The 25,011-nt window shown below is 41.1% G+C and overlaps 7 non-coding genes across 7 annotated transcripts; all 7 read left to right on the top strand.

The window, feature by feature from the left end:
- The first annotated feature begins 2,173 nt into the window (after positions 1 to 2,173).
- trnav-cac (transfer RNA valine (anticodon CAC)) lies at positions 2,174 to 2,246 on the top strand. Its single transcript has one exon. It is a non-coding gene; the product is annotated as a tRNA-Val (tRNA).
- A 16,386-nt stretch (positions 2,247 to 18,632) lies between these two features.
- On the top strand, positions 18,633 to 18,705 carry trnav-cac (transfer RNA valine (anticodon CAC)). The gene has a single exon. It is a non-coding gene; the product is annotated as a tRNA-Val (tRNA).
- Positions 18,706 to 19,293: 588 nt separating this feature from the next.
- trnav-aac (transfer RNA valine (anticodon AAC)) lies at positions 19,294 to 19,366 on the top strand. The gene has a single exon. It is a non-coding gene; the product is annotated as a tRNA-Val (tRNA).
- Positions 19,367 to 22,375: 3,009 nt separating this feature from the next.
- trnav-cac (transfer RNA valine (anticodon CAC)) lies at positions 22,376 to 22,448 on the top strand. Its single transcript has one exon. It is a non-coding gene; the product is annotated as a tRNA-Val (tRNA).
- A 588-nt stretch (positions 22,449 to 23,036) lies between these two features.
- trnav-aac (transfer RNA valine (anticodon AAC)) lies at positions 23,037 to 23,109 on the top strand. Its single transcript has one exon. It is a non-coding gene; the product is annotated as a tRNA-Val (tRNA).
- A 513-nt stretch (positions 23,110 to 23,622) lies between these two features.
- Positions 23,623 to 23,695, top strand: trnav-cac (transfer RNA valine (anticodon CAC)). The gene has a single exon. It is a non-coding gene; the product is annotated as a tRNA-Val (tRNA).
- Positions 23,696 to 24,870: 1,175 nt separating this feature from the next.
- On the top strand, positions 24,871 to 24,943 carry trnav-cac (transfer RNA valine (anticodon CAC)). The gene has a single exon. It is a non-coding gene; the product is annotated as a tRNA-Val (tRNA).
- Positions 24,944 to 25,011: the final 68 nt, after the last annotated feature.

Consider the following 25,011-nt stretch of genomic DNA (forward strand, 5'->3'; position numbering starts at 1 on the left):
CCATTGATCATCCTTAGATATTCTTTAACTTGATTGGAGTCCACTGTGGTAATTCAAATGATTGGTCATTTTTCTGCAGCATTGAAGGTAACCCAAGAACACAGTGGCTTCCATCACTCTTAAATGGAAGGTTTTGAACCACCAAGCCTCTTCCAAGAGCCGGCGGCACACAATAATTCCCGGCTTCTCAAGCCTTATTGCTTAATAATGGACTAAGTAATTCTGATTTCATTAGGTTCTGAGAGCGATAAATGTCCCACCCAGCCAAAGTCAGTCACACCCTTGAATTCACTCATTAGGTTTTCTGTAGTGTAGTGGTTATCACGTTCGCTTAACACGCGAAAGGTCCCCGGTTCGAGACCGGGCGGAACCATATTTTAAAAAAATTGGACAGTAAGCTCTATTCACTTAGGACTCGGTCCCATTCGGAATTCATGCTTTCCTTTGCGCACTGTCTCAATATTTGCTATTCAGACATACCTTTTTTAGTCGCGTAACGAGCACTCTGCATGTGTGGCTAGCTTGGGCGCCTCTGAATAATTCCTGTGACGTGTGGTCTGCGGTCCATAATGACATTCGCAACTAGTTCCCGACCTATGCCAGGGTAACGATGACACGAAACACCGCCCTATTTTCAAGTGTTTTCTAAAATCCCCGTGGGGAATATGAATTGGTGGATGGAAAAACGATGGGAACCCATTTTTCCTGTTTTTGACCGCTTAGTTTTTAATGGGTTATTATGGCTCTTTCTGTGTGTGGTTCTCAATTTGGATATTATGGAGTCAGACTTGTGGCAATTCCTCAATATTTTCCACTGAACCTTTTTTTTTTTCCTCTTTTTGGTCTTTGTAGTTTCAGTAGTGTAGTGGTTATCACGTTCGCCTCACACGCGAAAGTCAGTCACACCCTTAGTTTTCCACACATTAGGTTTCCGTAGTGTAGTGGTTATCACATTCGCCTCACACGCGAAAGGTCCCGGTCGAAACCGTGCGGAAACATTTTGTAATATTCAATATTTCCCAATGCCCAGAGGCTAGCATTTGGTTTGAAACAGTTGAGTTTTGGTCTAAACCTTGCAGTCTACCTAGATTATTTTCTGTCATTACAGCTGCTTGATGTGACCGCTAGTTGTTAATGGGTACTATACACAATACCCCATAATGACAAAGCGATAACATATAGTTTTTATTAATGAAAAAAATATTTTAAAAAAAACTTATATACATACGTTTTCAGACCCTTTGCTATGAGGCTGGAAATTGAGCTCAGGTCCATCCTGTTTCCATTGATCATCCTTAGATATTTCTTTAACTTGATTGGAGTCCACCTGAGGTAAATTCAAATGATTGGTCATTTCTGCAGCATTGAAGGTACCCAAGAACACAGTGGCTTCCATCACTCTTAAATGGAAGAAGTTTTGAACCACCAAGCCTCTTCCAAGAGCCGGCGGCACACAATAATTCCCGGCTTCTCAAGCCTAATTGCTTAATTAATGGACTAAGTAATTTCTGATTTCATTAGGTTCTGAGAGCGATAAATGTCCCACCCAGCCAAAGTCAGTCACACCCTTTGAATTCCTCTCATTAGGTTTCTCTAGTGTAGTGGTTATCACGTTCGCTTAACACGTGAAAGGTCCCCGGTTCGAGACCGGGCCGAAACAAATTTTAAAAAATTGGGCAGTAAGCCTATTCACTTAGGACTCGGTCCCAATTTCGGAATTCATGCTTTTCCTTCGCACTTCTCAATATTTGCTATTCAGACATACCTTTTTTAGTCGCGTAACGCACTCTGCATGTGTGGCTAGCTTGGGCGCTCTGAATACATTCCTGCTACGTGTGGTCTGAGGTCCATAATGATTCAAATAGTTTACCATGCCAGGGTAAGTTGACAAGAAACACAGCCCTTATTTCAAGTGTTTTTAAAATCCCCCGTGGGGAATATGAATGGTGGAAAAACGATTGGAACCATTTTCCTGTTTGACCGCTAGTTTTTAATGGGTATTATGGCTCTTTCTGTGGTTCTCAAATTGGGATATTATGTGAGGTAGACTTGTGGGCATTCCTAATATTTTCCACGACTTCCTCTTTTTGTATTGTAGTTTCAGTAGTGTAGTGGTTATCACGTTCGCCTCACACGCGAAAGTCAGTCACACCCTTAGTTTTCCACACATTAGGTTTCCGTAGTGTAGTGGTTATCACATTCGCCTCACACGCGAAAGGTCCCCGGTTCGAAACCGTGCGGAAACATTTTGTAATATTCAATATTTCCCAATGCCCAGAGGCTAGCATTTGGTTTGAAACAGTTGAGTTTTGGTCTAAACCTTGCAGTCTACCTAGATTATTTTCTGTCATTACAGCTGCTTGATGTGACCGCTAGTTGTTAATGGGTACTATACACAATACCCCATAATGACAAAGCGATAACATATAGTTTTTATTAATGAAAAAAATATTTAAAAAAAAACTTATATACATACGTTTTCAGACCCTTTGCTATGAGGCTGGAAATTGAGCTCAGGTCCATCCTGTTTCCATTGATCATCCTTAGATATTTCTTTAACTTGATTGGAGTCCACCTGTGGTAAATTCAAATGATTGTTCATTTCTGCAGCATTGAAGGTACCCAAGAACACAGTGGCTTCCATCACTCTTAAATGGAAGAAGTTTTGAACCACCAAGCCTCTTCCAAGAGCCGGCGGCACACAATAATTCCCGGCTTCTCAAGCCTTATTGCTTAATTAATGGACTAAGTAATTTCTGATTTCATTAGGTTCTGAGAGCGATAAATGTCCCACCCAGCCAAAGTCAGTCACACCCTTTGAATTCCTCTCATTAGGTTTCTCTAGTGTAGTGGTTATCACGTTCGCTTAACACGTGAAAGGTCCCCGGTTCGAGACCGGGCGGAAACATATTTAAAAAAATTGGGCAGTAAGCCTATTCACTTAGGACTCGGTCCCAATTTCGGAATTCATGCTTTTCCTTCGCACTTCTCAATATTTGCTATTCAGACATACCTTTTTTAGTCGCGTAACGCACTCTGCATGTGTGGCTAGCTTGGGCGCTCTGAATACATTCCTGCTACGTGTGGTCTGAGGTCCATAATGATTCAAATAGTTTACCATGCCAGGGTAAGCTGACAAGAAACACAGCCCTTATTTCAAGTGTTTTTAAAATCCCCCGTGGGGAATATGAATGGTGGAAAAACGATTGGAACCATTTTCCTGTTTGACCGCTAGTTTTTAATGGGTATTATGGCTCTTTCTGTGGTACTCAATTTGGGATATTATGTGAGGTAGACTTGTGGGCATTCCTAATATTTTCCACGACTTCCTCTTTTTGTATTGTAGTTTCAGTAGTGTAGTGGTTATCACGTTCGCCTCACACGCGAAAGTCAGTCACACCCTTAGTTTTCCACACATTAGGTTTCCGTAGTGTAGTGGTTATCACGTTTGCCTCACACGTGAAACGTCCCTGGTTCGAAACCGGGTGGAAAGATTTTGTAATATTCAATATTTCCCAATGCCCAGAGGCTAACATTTGGTTTGAAACAGTTGAGGTTTGTCTAAACCTTGCTGTCTACCTCTCCGACCTGTGGATCAATGTTGCCGTTTTTTGGGGGACCTCCTCCGTGCGATCTGTATAAATGTGACCAGACTGACAGCTTCTCTGGCCCAGGCAAATTCATTTATCAGGGACATTATAATGGATATATCCAAATAAATGGCAATATAATCCAAGGTAAAACAAGCAAAAATGTAGATTGTTTTCTGTCATTACAGCTGCTTGATGTGACCGCTAGTTGTTAATGGGTACTATACACAATACCCCATAATGACAAAGCGATAACATATAGTTTTTATTAATGAAAACATTTTTTTTTTTTACTTATATACATACGTTTTCAGACCCTTTGCTATGAGGCTGGAAATTGAGCTCAGGTTCATCCTGTTTCCATTGATCATCCTTAGATGTTTCTTCAACTTGATTGGAGTCCACCTGTGGTAAATTCAAATGATTGGTCATTTCTGCAGCATTGAAGGTACCCAAGAACACAGTGGCTTCCATAGCTCTTAAATGGAAGAAGTTTTGAACCACCAAGCCTCTTCCAAGAGCCGGCGGCACACAATAATTCCCGGCTTCTCAAGCCTTATTGCTTAATTAATGGACTAAGTAATTTCTGATTTCATTAGGTTCTGAGAGCGATAAATGTCCCACCCAGCCAAAGTCAGCCGCACCCTTTGAACCCACTTCTCAATATTTGCTATTCAGACTTACCTTTTTTAGTCGCGTAACGCACTCTGCATGTGTGGCTAGTGTAGTGGAAAATCGGTTCAAATATGACAACCAAGAACTTTGAATTCAATGATAGACTTTTAATACACCCGTATCATAAGCCGGAGAGCCCCGCGGGACCCACACCACTTCCAGCGCCCTGGCTCTCCCTTTTATATCCATGCATACATCATTAGTTCATCCCCCAATGCAAATACAGTTACATTCCAATCCGTGCATCCTGCTTGTCCAGCCCAGTAACGCCCACATCTGCTTTCCATTAGATCCTAATGGTGACCAGACCCTTGCTTTGACCTAAAGATAATATACATCCCCCTTTCCTGTGGCCTGTGTTCATACCCTGTAATTAACTCCATGTGTCCCTTTGTATGTCTTTATCTCTAGTTTAGTGTGTCCAGCTGCCCTAAAAATACTATACATTCCTCTATGCTATAGGCTTGCTTTGTCCCTGCGATTGATGTCTGTAATCCATCAGTTGGTCATTTGGCTGACCCCCCTCCTTTTTCTATCCCTTTGATCCTTGTATGCCCAGCTGGTCTAGGAGTGTTTCTCAGCTATCCCATACCCCCACAGCCTCCATCCGCTTCCTGCCCCACACAACAAACAATGCACTTTACCAGAACAGGAAATGAACCCATATGTGTACCTTTCTCTTGTGTTACCAAATCATGTATATAATCTCTCCCACATAACCAATTTCTCCCACATAACCCCCCTCTGGGGCTAAATAGCCCCATAATAATACAAATGTAACCCTAGGATGGTGAATGAGAATACCTGTGATAGACAATAAAAAATATAAAAACAGAGTAACACATATAATACCAACTGAACCAAACATCTCTAGTATTTCATAAGAGTAAAAGATCCAGTTAAGTATAGAAACAACAAAAAAGAATACATTACATTTTGTTGAAGCATAAGCACATAACCTCAGGCAAGGCTATCTTAGTTTATGTGAAAAAAAATAAAAATAAATAATAAATCAAAATAAAATTGACACAACATTATTCTAAATTTAAGCTATCAACATGATCCTCCCTCTCAGACACCTCTCCAACAAACATGATACCAACCTCTGTTAAAAGATTAAGGACATGGTCCATAGACACTTATAACCGGGATATCCCACTGTTACCTTCATGTTTTGAAATTAACCTAGTATTTAGAAGGCAAAACCAACTTCTAATTAAAAGAAACAGTCATTGATATACCTATCAAAAACATTCAACAAAACATACAAAACACAAGACCATAAGCAAAATAGAAATATTAAAACCATACATAGTACCCCTGTATTTACTATGGAAAATACCCTTTTTGTGGATACGTATCAGTTGACTGTCCTATGAATTTGGAATGTCAGCATATACATGTAAACCATCCTTAGGAAAACCCTGGCAAGTGTAACCACCTCCAGAGACCACTCCATACAGGCAGTTTGGATTACCCAAAAGGGCAGTCAAGGGGTCCACCAACCACATTGCATAACTGTCCATTCCCATCAGTATAGAGGCCTGGCCTACCCGGCACAGGATTAACTATCACCAGAGTGTCAGCTCTACTTACAAACATCTGTTTAACCGTTGTCTGGATCACAAGTGATTTCACCCAGGGTAAAACACAACAAAATACAATACCCTGAGACAATATCCCCCTCCCAGCATAAAGGTCATCCTAGCAAACATGGCTCCCCATTTCCCCAATGCTAAGTCCAACCAATCCCAAACATGAGAGTCAACCCCAGCATTTGCCTTAACCTCTGCTCGTAACCCTTTAAGTTTAGCCATAGCGATTGCAAAGGATCCATTAGGCGCAGTGTTATTGGGAATAAAGGTGCAACAATCATCCCCGAACATAACACAAACTCCACCCTTCTCTGCCAAAAGCCAATTGAGAGCCTGTCTATTTTGCCAAGACATTTTACTGGTAGCCTGTACCTGTTCCCCCAACGCAGTTAGAGCCTAGTCAGTATAGTTAATGTATCTCTGTTGGTTATAGTATATATAATTAATCCACGCTAAGTTCTTATTTGGTGTTATCCACAAAAATATAGATTCAAATCCAGATTTAACTTCATCTCTTGCCTTGAACTCCCGAGGTACCCCTCTAGGCTGTCCAATTGCATCAAAGTATACCTCAGCGTCTTTCTCATACGCCCTCTTAACTCTAGAGTTAACACAGTCATCATGGGGTGATTTAATAATGGTTACCTGTTGAATTGCTCTAAGGTACAAAGACCCAATCCATCCATCTGGCAGTACATTCAACAGTTTGTTTTTACCACACAACCCTTTTCTATTCGCTATCAACCCCTGTAGTCTCTAGTACCCAAATAGTATCACATTCTACAGTGGTGTTACCTACATCTTCGGTGTTATGGCTGTAAAAACATTCATATATTCCTCTAATCACAGTGTTTCCATCTAACAAAGGTCCATTTAATTCAGTTCAAATGTTATAGACAGCACAATCCTTGTCACCCAACCCAGTCACATTCAACATGGTTCTTCCTCTAGTACTACCATGGGCAATCCTACATTCTATGTCACACAAGGGAATAGAATACTTTCTCTGAATATTGAACATTTTACATTTAACACATTTCTTCAAACGATGCAAGTTCAGGTACATTCGTTTTTCACCTCTTCTTCCTGTGTGGTGCCTCTGAACGATTCTGAGTCTGATACATCTATATCTGTCATCTTGGCAATGTTCTTGTCATGAGATATATCATTTGAGTTTGAAAAAGAATTCCAAATCTCATTAAAGAATCCTTTTGGCTCTGATGTGTCAGGTCACATCCTTTGAGGTCCCAAACAGCTTCTCCCTTTGTTATATGATGCGTCCATCCACAGAGTGGCTCCTCCGGTACAGGTTTCTTCTTCCATACAGAAACTGTCCTCTGTTCCCCTGGTTCTGTTAGAAGTTGTGAAGGAACATGAAACTTAAACCTATCAACAGGTCCTGTCTTTTTACCTCGTTCGACAGGTTCCTCTCTTCTCTTCCTGCTTTTATCATTCATCTTGATTGTGAGTGCGTGCATCATCTTCGTATTGTCCTCAGTCGCTCTTATTCTGTCATTGTCACTGTTCTTTCGTGGTCCTAATTCCAATTGTTCATTATGGAGATCAGGTAAGAGCTGAAAAGTCAATTGTAGGGAAATCCCCATTTCTTTCATCTTGCAGGATTTCTGTTCTTCCTTGCACGATTTCTCCCTCTGCTCTTGGTTGGTGCTCCTCATCCACTTTCTTTGTCTGTTGTTCCCTCCTCAGGCCGAACTTGGCTTCCATCTGGGAAGGCATCCATTTCAGGGAAGAGATGTTCCCATTCTTTAGGCGATACCTCAGGGTCCCACTGTAGAGGGCTTCTGTCAAAGAGGTCTGCCCCAACAGGTATATCACCAGGAGTAGCAGACATGTTACCCCCTCCCACTTCTGGGCTTTCTGGCCATACTGGAGGAAACTTTGGTCGTTTGTCTCTTTTCTTTTCAGGCTCTTTTCCCCTGGTGCTTCTTCGGAGTGTGTTAGCTGATGCACTCGTTGTATTTGGTCTGCCATTTTCTTGATTCCTCCCCGGCGCTTTAATCGATTCCGCTGCTCCTGCTCCCTCCGGGGTCCTCTCTGGTGAATCAGCATCCTTTGTGTCCCCATCTCTGTATGGTTGTGTCCTTCTCTCCGTCGGGACTCGGGTGCAGTGGTTTAGATGATACCACGTCTTGCTTCTTTTCACTTGGACGGCCGTGACTGTGGCCGTTGCCACCTCGTAGGGTCCTTCTCTCCTCGGCTGATCCCACTTCCTTCGGAACACTCGACCGTAGACTGGATCTCCTGGTATCACTGGGAGAGGTCCTTCTGCTCTCCTTCAATCATCAGATGTGGAACCTCTCGTCCTGGTTCAGGTTTGTGCCTTCTTTCTGTGGGGCATTCATACTTAAAGACTTATGGCCTCTGTTCTATGATTACACCATACATTCTCTTACTTCCATCACTCATCACACAAACTGACATTCCAGCTGAAGCTGGAGAACCCTTCTCCATCTGGTTTCCTAAACAAAAGACTTAGAAAACAAAAGACACAACATAACAGTATTGACAATGTTATGTGTTATGCATGACTGTATTCATATACTGAAATCTAAGACCATGACAATTCCCACTCTCTCTTCACCCGACTCTATGCTTTCAGGATGTGTTTCTGCTGGACTCTACAAAAATGGAGGCCCTAATTAGCTTCCTCATGCTTTTATCCAGTCTTCCCCTTTCGGCCACAGGTTCTGAGAGGTGTTCCCAAATCATGTCATTTTTTACTTAGTTCCCTATTTGCTCTATATCAACTGATAAGCATGTGCATAACCTTAATCAACATTATTTCTTCTTGAAGTAATTCAACACTGAATGGGCTTCCACATCGAGCCTTCAACATGTGGTTTAGGTCCAACTAACCTAATATCTATCCTTATTCACATGATACATTATCAAATAAACCAAATAACCCCCAAACTCAACTCAGTATGTCTACAGTAGAATCTAGTTTCTCTCTCTCTCTCTTTTGTTTTGTTTCACGTCCTCTGTCATGGTGTTTTCAAGCTCACCCGTTATTCAGCTGGACCTTACTTCTTGTGAAACTTATGCACCCATCAAAGAGAGACATGACGATCTTTACCACTGCAGGTGCTGTACGAAGTATATCCCCAGCCTGGTGTATCTTGATGTACACTCAGTCTCCAGAATTCAGCCCATGCCCTTCCATCTGGCGTCTTATGTACTCTTCTCCTGAAAACATACATACTAACACATGGGTTATTTCCTGACAACAGACTTTCTTAAATAACAGCCCTATGTAAACATTCTGTTATGTAAACATTCTGTCTCAAATACCTAACCTCTTGCCACAAAAATATTCATAATGATATCCAAGTTATGGTCCCTACAGCAACTGCTGTAAGAATAACATGTACTCAGTCAAGTATCTTCCAGTTGAAAGAATATCCAATCCTAACAAAACTAAGTCCTAAGCTTCTTCAAAATGTCACTACTTATTACTTTTACCATAATCTAGGTGTGTGTAATGTTCTATCTACCCTTAGAATTGTCCCTATATTTCTACAAGACCAACTGTCCTTCCTTTTCTGTGAATGATCTTGTCTATTAATATACATTGTTTCTAGAAATAACACCCCCCCTTGTTATCATAACCTTCATATGAATCCCCAATGTAGTTACAGTTTCTAACCCATAACACATAAGTCACTACTCCTAAATTCCTTCCATAGTTTGATACATACCTAAACATTCTCAAATCATTTTTAGTCAATTTATATCAGTCTCCCCTCAGACACTTATTTTCCTCAAAACACAAATAAATTGATCAAACAAGAAAAATAGTAAAGTAAATTATAATAACTGCATATTTGCAATAAATTACCACTATTTATAATGTCTTCTTCATCCTTGGGTGTTATCACACAACAAACTATCCTTTTTATTCAATTACTTATGTCATTCCAAAGTATCACTCCAATTACAATGATATTTGTAAAATAAAATAAACAAAAACCTTTAATCTAATATTCTGCGAGTTCTGTCAACCAACCTGTCTCAGGATTAGTTTCCAGAGTTTTCCTATATTTAAAACATAACTAAATGTTGTTTATAAATTATCCAATCCAATATTCAGGATAATAGTCCTTAGTGTTTACTTTAACTCAAATTTTACCTACTCAATTTAGTTCATCATCCCTTTAATAATTAACATTATACTAAAAACTTTTAGTACCAGTAACATCTATTTTATCATGCACCTTTTTGCCTCTGTTTTTCTATCATGAGTGGCCTGGTAACAAAAGGTCATTACCCTAATCCCCCCTAGTCTTTCTTCTTCCAGACACATCTCATTCCAGATACAGTTCACAGGTCATCAGACACAGTTGTCCTTCACTATTCAGCCGGTAGGGTGGGGTAGAGTTCCACACACACACTTGTTGTGGTGATAATCACATTCTATGATAACTCCCTTATTCTACTGGCAATCTCTCAGATGAGCTACCGATTATGTAGTTATCAACATAACCCTTGCAGAGAATCCTACCTCAATAAACTATTTGACATAACTGTTATCCCTTGTTTACATATATTTCCATTTTATATGTAGAATGAACAAAGCACATTTTGTATTTACCCAAAGACCATAACCCCAGGGAACTGATAATCTCAACTATGAACCCATGTTTAATAAAAATAAACCTATTTTAATAACTAGTCAATTCAAGATTACCTCTCTTCATCTTTTTCCCAAGGAAATAATAGAATTTCAAAGTGATGGTACACTTTGAATAGAGACTGGTATTGCTCAATCATTTTATAATTAAATCCCACCTGTTCCAACCATTTCTAGTGAAGTTGATCAGTCTTCACGGGAAATTCTTAAGGTTCAGGGCATTTTACACCATTATAATGTATTCACTCTCTTTTCTTTAGAAACATCTTAACCACACTTTCAAAAGCACTTCCATCCTTCTGCATACCCAGTCTAAAACTGAATTGAAAAAACCATTGAAAATGTAACCCCTTTTCTTTTGGAAAAGAAATGTACATTTCGTCAACATTCACCATGCCACCTAAATCAGCAAGCTGCTAAAAAATCCCCTCACTTTTCCCAAGCATGCAATAAAAGCTCCAGCCATGCACGGAACACACAATTCCTCCCTGCTCGGCCATCTGTATCCTACCCTTAGAAATTGAAAACACCCATATACTACAATTTGCTCTTCTTCTTAACTAATCTTACCACGTTTATGATTTCTCATATACGTTTATTTTCCGTATTTTATCGCTAACAGCAACTTCCTCCACGCATTCAATCGCCATTGAAACCACCATTTTAATACAAAACGACTCCAAGTGGGGCTATTTGTAAATTACATCGGTACCTTACTAGAAGTTAGGTAAAACGTGATCTAGTACGTATTTTATCACATATAAACTGTACTCTATGAACCACTTTTTGATAAATCAGAGACTATACACCGCTTGGAGAAAACTCCATTCATCATAACCTTTTTTTTTTTTACCTTTATTTAACCAGACAAGTCAGTTAAGAACACATTCTTATTTTCAATGACGGCCTGGGAACAGTGGGTTAACTGCCTGTTCAGGGGCAGAACAACAGATTTGTACCTTGTCAGCTCGGGGGTTTGAACTCACAACCTTCCGGTTACTAGTCCAACGCTCTAACCACTAGGCTACGCTGCCACTGTTCTTTTGAAAAGGGTGCTACCACATTCCAGTGTCATCTTACACTAATTTTCCCCCACACTAGTTAGCCCTGATCTACAACTTCTTACGCTTCCCCCATCGTAATGCATTTCTGATGATAGAATGTTAATTAACATTAAAACGCTGGTAAGTTAAACTTTTTGTTATGGTTTCATGTGATTGTTCCAATTCATTCCTGTTTACCGGGCAATGTTACCCTACATTATCTGGTTTGCTCCTTCATATTCAAATTGAATTGGCAGAATTAACATTCGCGTCTTTCAGCGTCTCTATGGCTTTATTACATTTCGCTATCTCTATATTCCAGGGAGAAACAGTCCGTTTGTTTCCATGTCACTTATTTATTTCCCCTAAATACTCCCATCGCATTATACACTTTATTTACTATTTCCCAAGGCAGATCTACCCTACTTTCTCAAATAATAGTTTATTCACATCACTTAATACCCCTAGTAAAACCTATTCTATAATGTCTACAACTGTATTACTGAATTCTACAGAAGCCTTAATGTCTTATTCTAGTACAGCACCTCAAATATCACTGTGTTTTTATCTTTGCTTATACTATTACTTTAACTTTATTCAGTGTATTAAATCCTATTTCATATAATTTTCCTTCTAATTCAGCTTATTTATAATGTAATGCACTTTCTTATCTCTTTATTTATCACAAAGAATTGTCATTCATTCGTTTATTTTCATTCATTCAATTTCTTTATTCACATTCGTTTCACATACACCCTTCGTTTTTACCTAAAAACGACCTATAGTTTCTTACCTAACTTAATTCTCTTCCTCTACATAAACTGGTATTATCCTATAGGATTTTTCACTCATACCCTTCGTTTTTACCTAAAAACGACCTATAATTTCTTTATTGACTTAATTCACTTCCTCTACATAAGTCTAGATTATAGGATTTCTTTTTGCAGTTGAACGTCGCACAATCAGGCTGGCGTTCTTCCTGTGTTCTAAATATCCGTCCGTTTCAGACCTCTTTCATAGAGCGGTAGCCACGAATATTTCCCTATCTACTTATCAATAAAGTAGCCTACCCATACAGACCTTCTGGTAAATATTTTGAAGCGGTATCGCAGGATTGCTTATCAATAAAGTAACCTTACCCATACAGACCTTCTGGTAAATATTTTGAAGCGGTATCGCAGGATTTCCTTTTTCAGTTGAACGTCGCACAATCAGGCTAACGTTCTTTCTGTATTCTAAATATTCACCCGTAACAGACCTTCATTTCAAAGCGGTAGCCATGTGTATCTATTTACTAAATACCCATCCGTACAGACCTTTTCCTTGAAGCGGTAGCCATGAATATTTTATCTATCTTACTACTTATCTATTTTCTAAACATATAAACAGACAGCTATAACCCTGTGCCTGATTCCAACCACTCTGCCAGAGAGCGCTAAACACTCGCACCAGTCAGCTCACACAACAGTCCCCTGCGAATGACCAAACGAGGGGGCCGTCCGAATCACGCACCCGACACCAGCAAAGTTCACAGCCCCCGCTTATTTATTTACCAAACATGCACATTCATTATACAATTCCCAAGCTTACACACATGCATGCAAATTCATTGAATTTCAAAAAGTTCTTTCGTTTCTATAGTTTTAGGAAATTTGAGAGAGAGACCTACTTGACGCTCCTCTTGCTGAGGCAGGATCTCTGAAGCGATCTACGCAAACATTTCACTGTTTTCTTACCTTTAGCTGGGTGGCCACCCTTGTTTGCCCTGATCGTCCAAAGATCCCGCTGCCAGCCAAGAACGTTTTTTTAGTCCCAAATTCTCCTGGCAAAGCTCGCCAAATCTGTAGTGGAAAATCGGTTCAAATATGACAACCAAGAACTTTGAATTCAATGATAGACTTTTAATACACCCGTATCATAAGCCAGAGAGCCCCGCGGGACCCACACCACTTCCAGCGCCCTGGCTCTCCCTTTTATATCCATGCATACATCATCAGTTCATCCCCCAATGCAAATACAGTTACATTCCAATCCGTGCATCCTGCTTGTTCAGCCCAGTAACGCCCACATCTGCTTTCCATTAGATCCTAATGGTGACCAGACCCTTGCTTTGACCTAAAGATAATATACATCCCCCTTTCCTGTGGCCTGTGTTCATACCCTGTAATTAACTCCATGTGTCCCTTTGTATGTCTTTATCTCTAGTTTAGTGTGTCCAGCTGCCCTAAAAATACTATACATTCCTCTATGCTATAGGCTTGCTTTGTCCCTGCGATTGATGTCTGTAATCCATCAGTTGGTCATTTGGCTGACCCCCCTCCTTTTTCTATCCCTTTGATCCTTGTATGCCCAGCTGGTCTAGGAGTGTTTCTCAGCTATCCCATACCCCCACAGCCTCCATCCGCTTCCTGCCCCACACAACAGACAATGCACTTTACCAGAACAGGAAATCAACCCATATGTGTGCCAGCATAGTGGAGTCTGCCATTAGCACAGTCAGTGTAGTCAGCTCAGCTATCACCATTGAGACCGTGTCTGTGCCTCGACCTAGGTTGGGCAAAACTAAACATGGCGGTGTTCGCCTTAGCAATCTCACTAGGATAAAGACCACCTCCATTCCTGTCATTACTGAAATAGATCATGATACCTCACATCTCAAAATAGGGCTACTTAATGTTAGATCCCTTACTTCAAAGGCAATTATAGTCAATGAACTAATCACTGATCATAATCTTGATGTGATTGGCCTGACTGAAACATGGCTTAAGCCTGATGAATTTACTGTTTTAAATGAGGCCTCACCTCCTGGCTACACTAGTGACCATATCCCCCGTGCATCCCGCAAAGGCGGAGGTGTTGCTAACATTTACGATAGCAAATTTCAATTTACACAAAAAAAAATGACATTTTCGTCTTTTGAGCTTCTAGTCATGAAATCTATGCAGCCTACTCAATCACTTTTTATAGCTACTGTTTACAGGCCTCCTGGGCCATATACAGCGTTTCTCACTGAGTTCCCTGAATTCCTATCGGACCTTGTAGTCATAGCAGATAATATTCTAATCTTTGGTGACTTTAATATTCACATGGAAAAGTCCACAGACCCACTCCAAAAGGCTTTCAGAGCCATCATCGACTCAGTGGGTTTTGTCCAACATGTCTCTGGACCCACTCACTGTCACAGTCATACGCTGGACCTAGTTTTGTCCCATGGAATAAATGTGGTGGATCTTAATGTTTTTCCTCATAATCCTGGACTATCGGACCACCATTTTATTACGTTTGCAATTGCAACAAATAATCTGCTTAGACCCCAACCAAGGAACATCAAAAGTCGTGCTATAAATTCACAGACAACACAAAGATTCCTTGATGCCCTTCCAGACTCCCTCTGCCTACCCAAGGACGCCAGAGGACAAAAATCAGTTAACCACCTAACTGAGGATCTCAATCTAACCTTGCGCAATACCCTAGATGCAGTTGCACCCCTAAAAACAAAAAAAATGTCTCATAAGAAACTAGCTCCCTGGTACACAGAAAATACCCGAGCTCTGAAGCAAGCTTCCAGAAAATTGGAACGGAAATGGCGCCACACCAAACTGGAAGTCTTCCGACTAGCTTGGAAGGACGGTACCGTGCAGTACCGTAGAGCCCTTACTGCTGCTCGATCATCCTATTTTTCTAACTTAATTGAGGAAAATAAGAACAATCCGAAATTCCTTTTTAATACTGTCGCAAAGCTAACTAAAAAGCAGCATTCCCCAAGAGAGGATGACTTTCACTTTAGCAGTGATAAATTCATGAACTTCTTTGAGGAAAAGATTATGATTATTAGAAAGCAAATTACGGACTCCTCTTTAAACCTGCGTATTCCTCCAAACCTCAGTTGTCCTGAGTCTGCACAACTCTGCCAGGACCTAGGATCAAGAGAGACGCTCAAGTGTTTTAGTACTATATCTCTTGACACAATGATGAAAATAATCATGGCCTCTAAACCTTCAAGCTGCATACTGGACCCTATTCCAACTAAACTACTGAAAGAGCTGCTTCCTGTGCTTGGCCCTCCTATGTTGAACATAATAAACGGCTCTCTATCCACTGGATGTGTACCAAACTCACTAAAAGTGGCAGTAATAAAGCCTCTCTTGAAAAAGCCAAACCTTGACCCAGAAAATATAAAAAACTATCGGCCTATATCGAATCTTCCATTCCTCTCAAAAATTTTAGAGAAGGCTGTTGCGCAGCAACTCACTGCCTTCCTGAAGACAAACAATGTATACGAAATGCTTCAGTCTGGTTTTAGACCCCATCATAGCACTGAGACGGCACTTGTGAAGGTGGTAAATGACATTTTAATGGCATCGGACTGAGGCTCTGCATCTGTCCTCGTGCTCCTAGACCTTAGTGCTGCTTTTGATACCATCGATCACCACATTCTTTTGGAGAGATTGGAAACCCAAATTGGTCTACACGGACATGTTCTGGCCTGGTTTAGATCTTATCTGTCGGAAAGATATCAGTTTGTCTCTGTGAATGGTTTGTCCTCTGACAAATCAACTGTAAATTTCGGTGTTCCTCAAGGTTCCGTTTTAGGACCACTATTGTTTTCACTATATATTTTTCCTCTTGGGGATGTTATTCGAAAACATAATGTAAACTTTCACTGCTATGCGGATGACACACAGCTGTACATTTCAATGAAACATGGTGAAGCCCCAAAATTGCCCTCGCTAGAAGCATGTGTTTCAGACATAAGGAAGTGGATGGCTGCAAACTTTCTACTATTAAACTCGGACAAAACAGAGATGCTTGTTCTAGGTCCCAAGAAACAAAGAGATCTTCTGTTGAATCTGACAATTAATCTTAATGGTTGTACCGTCGTCTCAAATAAAACTGTGAAGGACCTCGGCGTTACTCTGGACCCTGATCTCTCTTTTGAAGAACATATCAAGACCATTTCGAGGACAGCTTTTTTCCATCTACGTAACATTGCAAAAATCAGAAACTTTCTGTCCAAAAATGATGCAGAAAAATTAATCCATGCTTTTGTCACTTCTAGGTTAGACTACTGCAATGCTCTATTTTCCGGCTACCCGGATAAAGCACTAAATAAACTTCAGTTAGTGCTAAATACGGCTGCTAGAATCCTGACTAGAACCAAAAAATTTGATCATATTACTCCAGTGCTAGCCTCTCTACACTGGCTTCCTGTCAAAGCAAGGGCTGATTTCAAGGTTTTACTGCTAACCTACAAAGCATTACATGGGCTTGCTCCTACCTATCTCTCTGATTTGGTCCTGCCGTACATACCTATACGTACGCTACGGTCACAAGACGCAGGCCTCCTAATTGTCCCTAGAATTTCTAAGCAAACAGCTGGAGGCAGGGCTTTCTCCTATAGAGCTCCATTTTTATGGAACGGTCTGCCTACCCATGTCAGAGACGCAAACTCGGTCTCAACCTTTAAGTCTTTACTGAAGACTCATCTCTTCAGTGGGTCATATGATTGAGTGTAGTCTGGCCCAGGAGTGGGAAGGTGAACGGAAAGGCTCTGGAGCAACGAACCGCCCTTGCTGTCTCTGCCTGGCCGGTTCCCCTCTTTCCACTGGGATTCTCTGCCTCTAACCCTATTACAGGGGCTGAGTCACTGGCTTGCTGGGGCTCTCTCATGCTGTCCCTGGAGGGGGTGCGTCACCTGAGTGGGTTGATTCACTGTTGTGGTCATCCTGTCTGGGTTGGCGCCCCCCCCCCCCTTGGGTTGTGCCGTGGCGGAGATCTTTGTGGGCTATACTCAGCCTTGTCTCAGGATGGTAAGTTGGTGGTTGAAGATATCCCTCTAGTGGTGTGGGGGCTGTGCTTTGGCAAAGTGGGTGGGGTTATATCCTTCCTGTTTGGCCCTGTCCGGGGGTGTCCTCGGATGGGGCCACAGTGTCTCCTGACCCCTCCTGTCTCAGCCTCCAGTATTTATGCTGCAGTAGTTTATGTGTCGGGGGGCTGGGGTCAGTTTGTTATATCTGGAGTACTTCTCCTGTCCTATTCGGTGTCCTGTGTGAATCTAAGTGTGCGTTCTCTAATTCTCTCCTTCTCTCTTTCTTTCTCTCTCTCGGAGGACCTGAGCCCTAGGACCATGCCCCAGGACTACCTGACATGATGACTCCTTGCTGTCCCCAGTCCACATGGCCATGCTGCTGTTCCAGTTTCAACTGACCTGAGCCCTAGGACCATGCCCCAGGACTACCTGACATGATGACTCCTTGCTGTCCCCAGTCTACCTGGCCATGCTGCTGCTCCAGTTTCAACTTCCACCTGACTGTGCTGCTGCTCTAGTTTCAACTGTTCTGCCTTATTATTATTCGACCATGCTGGTCATTTATGAACATTGAACATCTTGACCATGTTCTGTTATAATCTCCACCCGGCACAGCCAGAAGAGGACTGGCCACCCCACATAGCCTGGTTCCTCTCTAGGTTTCTTCCTAGGTATTGGCCTTTCTAGGGAGTTTTTCCTAGCCACCGTGCTTCTCCACCTGCATTGCTTGCTGTTTGGGGTTTTAGGCTGGGTTTCTGTACAGCACTTTGAGATATCAGCTGATGTACGAAGGGCTATATAAATAAATTTGATTTGATTTGATTTGATTTGATACCTTTCTCTTGTGTTACCAAATCATGTATATAATCTCTCCCACATAACCAATTTCTCCCACACTAGCTTGGGCGCTCTGAATACATTCCTGCTACGTGTGGTCTGAGGTCCATAATGATTCAAATAGTTTACCATGCCAGGGTAAGCTGACAAGAAACACAGCCCTTATTTCAAGTGTTTTTAAAATCCCCCGTGGGGAATATGAATGGTGGAAAAACGATTGGAACCATTTTCCTGTTTGACCGCTAGTTTTTAATGGGTATTATGGCTCTTTCTGTGGTACTCAATTTGGGATATTATGTGAGGTAGACTTGTGGGCATTCCTAATATTTTCCACGACTTCCTCTTTTTGTATTGTAGTTTCAGTAGTGTAGTGGTTATCACGTTCGCCTCACACGCGAAATTCAGTCACACCCTTAGTTTTCCAAACATTAGGTTTCCGTAGTGTAGTGGTTATCACGTTCGCCTCACACGCGAAAGGTCCCCGGTTCGAAACCGTGCGGAAACATTTTGTAATATTCAATATTTCCCAATGCCCAGAGGCTAGCATTTGGTTTGAAACAGTTGAGTTTTGTCTAAACCTTGCAGTCTACCTAGATTATTTTCTGTCATTACAGCTGCTTGATGTGACCGCTAGTTTTTAATGGGTACTATACACAATACCCCATAATGACAAAGCGATAACATATAGTTTTTATTAATGAAAAAAATATTTAAAAAAAAACGTATTTACATACGTTTTCAGACCCTTTGCTATGAGGCTGGAAATTGAGCTCAGGTCCATCCTGTTTCCATTGATCATCCTTAGATATTTCTTTAACTTGATTGGAGTCCACCTGTGGTAAATTCAAATGATTGGTCATTTCTGCAGCATTGAAGGTACCCAAGAACACAGTGGCTTCCATCACTCTTAAATGGAAGAAGTTTTGAACCACCAAGCCTCTTCCAAGAGCCGGCGGCACACAATAATTCCCGGCTTCTCAAGCCTTATTGCTTAATTAATGGACTAAGTAATTTCTGATTTCATTAGGTTCTGAGAGCGATAAATGTCCCACCCAGCCAAAGTCAGTCACACCCTTTGAATTCCTCTCATTAGGTTTCTGTAGTGTAGTGGTTATCACGTTCGCTTAACACGCGAAAGGTCCCCGGTTCGAGACCGGGCGGAAACATATTTAAAAAAATTGGACGGTAAGCCTATTCACTTAGGACTCTGTCCCAATTTCGGAATTCATGCTTTTCCTTCGCACTTCTCAATATTTGCTATTCAGACATACCTTTTTTAGTCGCGTAACGCACTCTGCATGTGTGGCTAGCTTGGGCGCTCTGAATACATTCCTGCTATGTGTGGTCTGAGGTCCATAATGATTCAAATAGTTTACCATGCCAGGGTAAGCTGACAAGAAACACAGCCCTTATTTCAAGTGTTTTTAAAATCCCCCGTGGGGAATATGAATGGTGGAAAAACGATTGGAACCATTTTCCTGTTTGACCGCTAGTTTTTAATGGGTATTATGGCTCTTTCTGTGGTACTCAATTTGGGATATTGTGTGAGGTAGACTTGTGGGCATTCCTAATATTTTCCACGACTTCCTCTTTTTGTATTGTAGTTTCAGTAGTGTAGTGGTTATCACGTTCGCCTCACACGCGAAAGTCAGTCACACCCTTAGTTTTCCACACATTAGTTTTCCGTAGTGTAGTGGTTATCACATTTGCCTCACACGTGAAAGGTCCCCGGTTCGAAACCGTGCGGAAATGTTTTGTAATATTCAATATTTCCCAATGCCCAGAGGCTAGCATTTGGTTTGAAACAGTTGAGTTTTGTCTAAACCTTGCAGTCTACCGAGATTATTTTCTGTCATTACAGCTGCTTGATGTGACCGCTAGTTTTTAATGGGTACTATACACAATACCCCATAATGACAAAGCGATAACATATAGTTTTTATTAATGAAAAAAATATTTAAAAAAAAACTTATTTACATACGTTTTCAGACCCTTTGCTATGAGGCTGGAAATTGAGCTCAGGTCCATCCTGTTTACATTGATCATCCTTAGATATTTCTTTAACTTGATTGGAGTCCACCTGTGGTAAATTCAAATGATTGGTCATTTCTGCAGCATTGAAGGTACCCAAGAACACAGTGGCTTCCATCACTCTTAAATGGAAGAAGTTTTGAACCACCAAGCCTCTTCCAAGAGCCTGCGGCACACAATAATTCCCAGCTTCTCAAGCCTTATTGCTTAATTAATGGACTAAGTAATTTCTGATTTCATTAGGTTCTGAGAGCGATAAATGTCCCACCCAGCCAAAGTCAGTCACACCCTTTGAACTCCACTCATTAGGTTTCTGTAGTGTAGTGGTTATCACGTTCGCTTAACAACGCGAAAAGTCCCCGGTTTGAGACCGGGCGGAAACATATTTTTAAAAATTGGACAGTAAGCCTATTCACTTAGGACTCGGTCCCAATTTCGGAATTCATGCTTTTCCTTCGCACTTCTCAAAATTTGCTATTCAGACATACCTTTTTTAGTCGCGTAACGCACTCTGCATGTGTGGCTAGCTTGGGCGCTCTGAATACATTCCTGCTACGTGTGGTCTGAGGTCCATAATGATTCAAATAGTTTACCATGCCAGGGTAAGCTGACAAGAAACACAGCCCTTATTTCAAGTGTTTTTAAAATCCCCCGTTGGGAACATGAATGGTGGAAAAACGATTGGAACCATTTTCCTGTTTGACCGCTAGTTTTTAATGGGTATTATGGCTCTTTCTGTGGTACTCAATTTGGGATATTATGTGAGGTAGACTTGTGGGCATTCCTAATATTTTCCACGACATCCTCTTTTTGTATTGTAGTTTCAGTAGTGTAGTGGTTATCACGTTCGCCTCACACGCGAAAGTCAGTCACACCCTTAGTTTTCCACACATTAGTTTTCCGTAGTGTAGTGGTTATCACATTTGCCTCACACGTGAAAGGTCCCCGGTTCGAAACCGTGCGGAAATGTTTTGTAATATTCAATATTTCCCAATGCCCAGAGGCTAGCATTTGGTTTGAAACAGTTGAGTTTTGTCTAAACCTTGCAGTCTACCGAGATTATTTTCTGTCATTACAGCTGCTTGATGTGACCGCTAGTTTTTAATGGGTACTATACACAATACCCCATAATGACAAAGCGATAACATATAGTTTTTATTAATGAAAAAAATATTTAAAAAAAAACTTATTTACATACGTTTTCAGACCCTTTGCTATGAGGCTGGAAATTGAGCTCAGGTCCATCCTGTTTACATTGATCATCCTTAGATATTTCTTTAACTTGATTGGAGTCCACCTGTGGTAAATTCAAATGATTGGTCATTTCTGCAGCATTGAAGGTACCCAAGAACACAGTGGCTTCCATCACTCTTAAATGGAAGAAGTTTTGAACCACCAAGCCTCTTCCAAGAGCCGGCGGCACACAATAATTCCCAGCTTCTCAAGCCTTATTGCTTAATTAATGGACTAAGTAATTTCTGATTTCATTAGGTTCTGAGAGCGATAAATGTCCCACCCAGCCAAAGTCAGTCACACCCTTTGAACTCCACTCATTAGGTTTCTGTAGTGTAGTGGTTATCACGTTCGCTTAACAACGCGAAAAGTCCCCGGTTTGAGACCGGGCGGAAACATATTTTTAAAAATTGGACAGTAAGCCTATTCACTTAGGACTCGGTCCCAATTTCGGAATTCATGCTTTTCCTTCGCACTTCTCAATATTTGCTATTCAGACATACCTTTTTTAGTCGCGTAACGCACTCTGCATGTGTGGCTAGCTTGGGCGCTCTGAATACATTCCTGCTACGTGTGGTCTGAGGTCCATAATGATTCAAATAGTTTACCATGCCAGGGTAAGCTGACAAGAAACACAGCCCTTATTTCAAGTGTTTTTAAAATCCCCCGTTGGGAACATGAATGGTGGAAAAACGATTGGAACCATTTTCCTGTTTGACCGCTAGTTTTTAATGGGTATTATGGCTCTTTCTGTGGTACTCAATTTGGGATATTATGTGAGGTAGACTTGTGGGCATTCCTAATATTTTCCACGACATCCTCTTTTTGTATTGTAGTTTCAGTAGTGTAGTGGTTATCACGTTCGCCTCACACGCGAAAGTCAGTCACACCCTTAGTTTTCCACACATTAGGTTTCCGTAGTGTAGTGGTTATCACGTTTGCCTCACACGCGAAAGGTCCCCGGTTCGAAACCGTGCGGAAACATTTTGTAATATTCAATATTTCCCAATGCCCAGAGGCTAGCATTTGGTTTGAAACAGTTGAGTTTTGTCTAAACCTTGCAGTCTACCGAGATTATTTTCTGTCATTACAGCTGCTTGATGTGACCGCTAGTTTTTAATGGGTACTATACACAATACCCCATAATGACAAAGCGATAACATATAGTTTTTATTAATGAAAAAAATATTTAAAAAAAAACTTATTTACATACGTTTTCAGACCCTTTGCTATGAGGCTGGAAATTGAGCTCAGGTCCATCCTGTTTCCATTGATCATCCTTAGATATTTCTTTAACTTGATTGGAGTCCACCTGTGGTAAATTCAAATGATTGGTCATTTCTGCAGCATTGAAGGTACCCAAGAACACAGTGGCTTCCATCACTCTTAAATGGAAGAAGTTTTGAACCACCAAGCCTCTTCCAAGAGCCGGCGGCACACAATAATTCCCGGCTTCTCAAGCCTTATTGCTTAATTAATGGACTAAGAAATTTCTGATTTCATTAGGTTCTGAGAGCGATAAATGTCCCACCCAGCCAAAGTCAGTCACACCCTTTGAATTCCTCTCATTAGGTTTCTGTAGTGTAGTGGTTATCACGTTCGCTTAACACGCGAAAGGTCCCCGGTTCGAGACCGGGCGGAAACATATTTAAAAAAATTGGACAGTAAGCCTATTCACTTAGGACTCGGTCCCAATTTCGGAATTCATGCTTTTCCTTCGCACTTCTCAATATTTGCTATTCAGACATACCTTTTTTAGTCGCGTAACGCACTCTGCATGTGTGGCTAGCTTGGGCGCTCTGAATACATTCCTGCTACGTGTGGTCTGAGGTCCATAATGATTCAAATAGTTTACCATGCCAGGGTAAGCTGACAAGAAACACAGCCCTTATTTCAAGTGTTTTTAAAATCCCCCGTTGGGAATATGAATGGTGGAAAAACGATTGGAACCATTTTCCTGTTTGACCGCTAGTTTTTAATGGGTATTATGGCTTTTTCTGTGGTACTCAATTTGGGATATTATGTGAGGTAGACTTGTGGGCATTCCTAATATTTTCCACGACATCCTCTTTTTGTATTGTAGTTTCAGTAGTGTAGTGGTTATCACGTTCGCCTCACACGCGAAAGTCAGTCACACCCTTAGTTTTCCACACATTAGGTTTCCGTAGTGTAGTGGTTATCACGTTTGCCTCACACGCGAAAGGTCCCCGGTTCGAAACCGTGCGGAAACATTTTGTAATATTCAATATTTCCCAATGCCCAGAGGCTAGCATTTGGTTTGAAACAGTTGAGTTTTGTCTAAACCTTGCAGTCTACCGAGATTATTTTCTGTCATTACAGCTGCTTGATGTGACCGCTAGTTTTTAATGGGTACTATACACAATACCCCATAATGACAAAGCGATAACATATAGTTTTTATTAATGAAAAAAATATTTTAAAAAAAACTTATTTACATACGTTTTCAGACCCTTTGCTATGAGGCTGGAAATTGAGCTCAGGTCCATCCTGTTTCCATTGATCATCCTTAGATATTTCTTTAACTTGATTGGAGTCCACCTGTGGTAAATTCAAATGATTGGTCATTTCTGCAGCATTGAAGGTACCCAAGAACACAGTGGCTTCCATCACTCTTAAATGGAAGAAGTTTTGAACCACCAAGCCTCTTCCAAGAGCCGGCGGCACACAATAATTCCCAGCTTCTCAAGCCTTATTGCTTAATTAATGGACTAAGTAATTTCTGATTTCATTAGGTTCTGAGAGCGATAAATGCCCCACCCAGCCAAAGTCAGTCACACCCTTTGAACTCCACTCATTAGGTTTCTGTAGTGTAGTGGTTATCACGTTCGCTTAACAACGCGAAAAGTCCCCGGTTTGAGACCGGGCGGAAACATATTTTTTAAAATTGGACAGTAAGCCTATTCACTTAGGACTCGGTCCCAATTTCGGAATTCATGCTTTTCCTTCGCACTTCTCAATATTTGCTATTCAGACATACCTTTTTTAGTCGCGTAACGCACTCTGCATGTGTGGCTAGCTTGGGCGCTCTGAATACATTCCTGCTACGTGTGGTCTGAGGTCCATAATGATTCAAATAGTTTACCATGCCAGGGTAAGCTGACAAGAAACACAGCCCTTATTTCAAGTGTTTTTAAAATCCCCCGTGGGGAATATGAATGGTGGAAAAACGATTGGAACCATTTTCCTGTTTGACCGCTAGTTTTTAATGGGTATTATGGCTCTTTCTGTGGTACTCAATTTGGGATATTATGTGAGGTAGTCTTGTGGGCATTCCTAATATTTTCCACGACATCCTCTTTTTGTATTGTAGTTTCAGTAGTGTAGTGGTTATCACGTTTGCCTCACACGCGAAAGTCAGTCACACCCTTAGTTTTCCACACATTAGGTTTCCGTAGTGTAGTGGTTATCACGTTTGCCTCACACGCGAAAGGTCCCCGGTTCGAAACCGTGCGGAAACATTTTGTAATATTCAATATTTCCCAATGCCCAGAGGCTAGCATTTGGTTTGAAACAGTTGAGTTTTGTC

This window comes from Oncorhynchus kisutch, unplaced genomic scaffold (assembly GCF_002021735.2).
Source record: "Oncorhynchus kisutch isolate 150728-3 unplaced genomic scaffold, Okis_V2 scaffold998, whole genome shotgun sequence".
In the NCBI taxonomy this organism is placed as follows: Eukaryota; Metazoa; Chordata; class Actinopteri; order Salmoniformes; family Salmonidae; genus Oncorhynchus; species Oncorhynchus kisutch.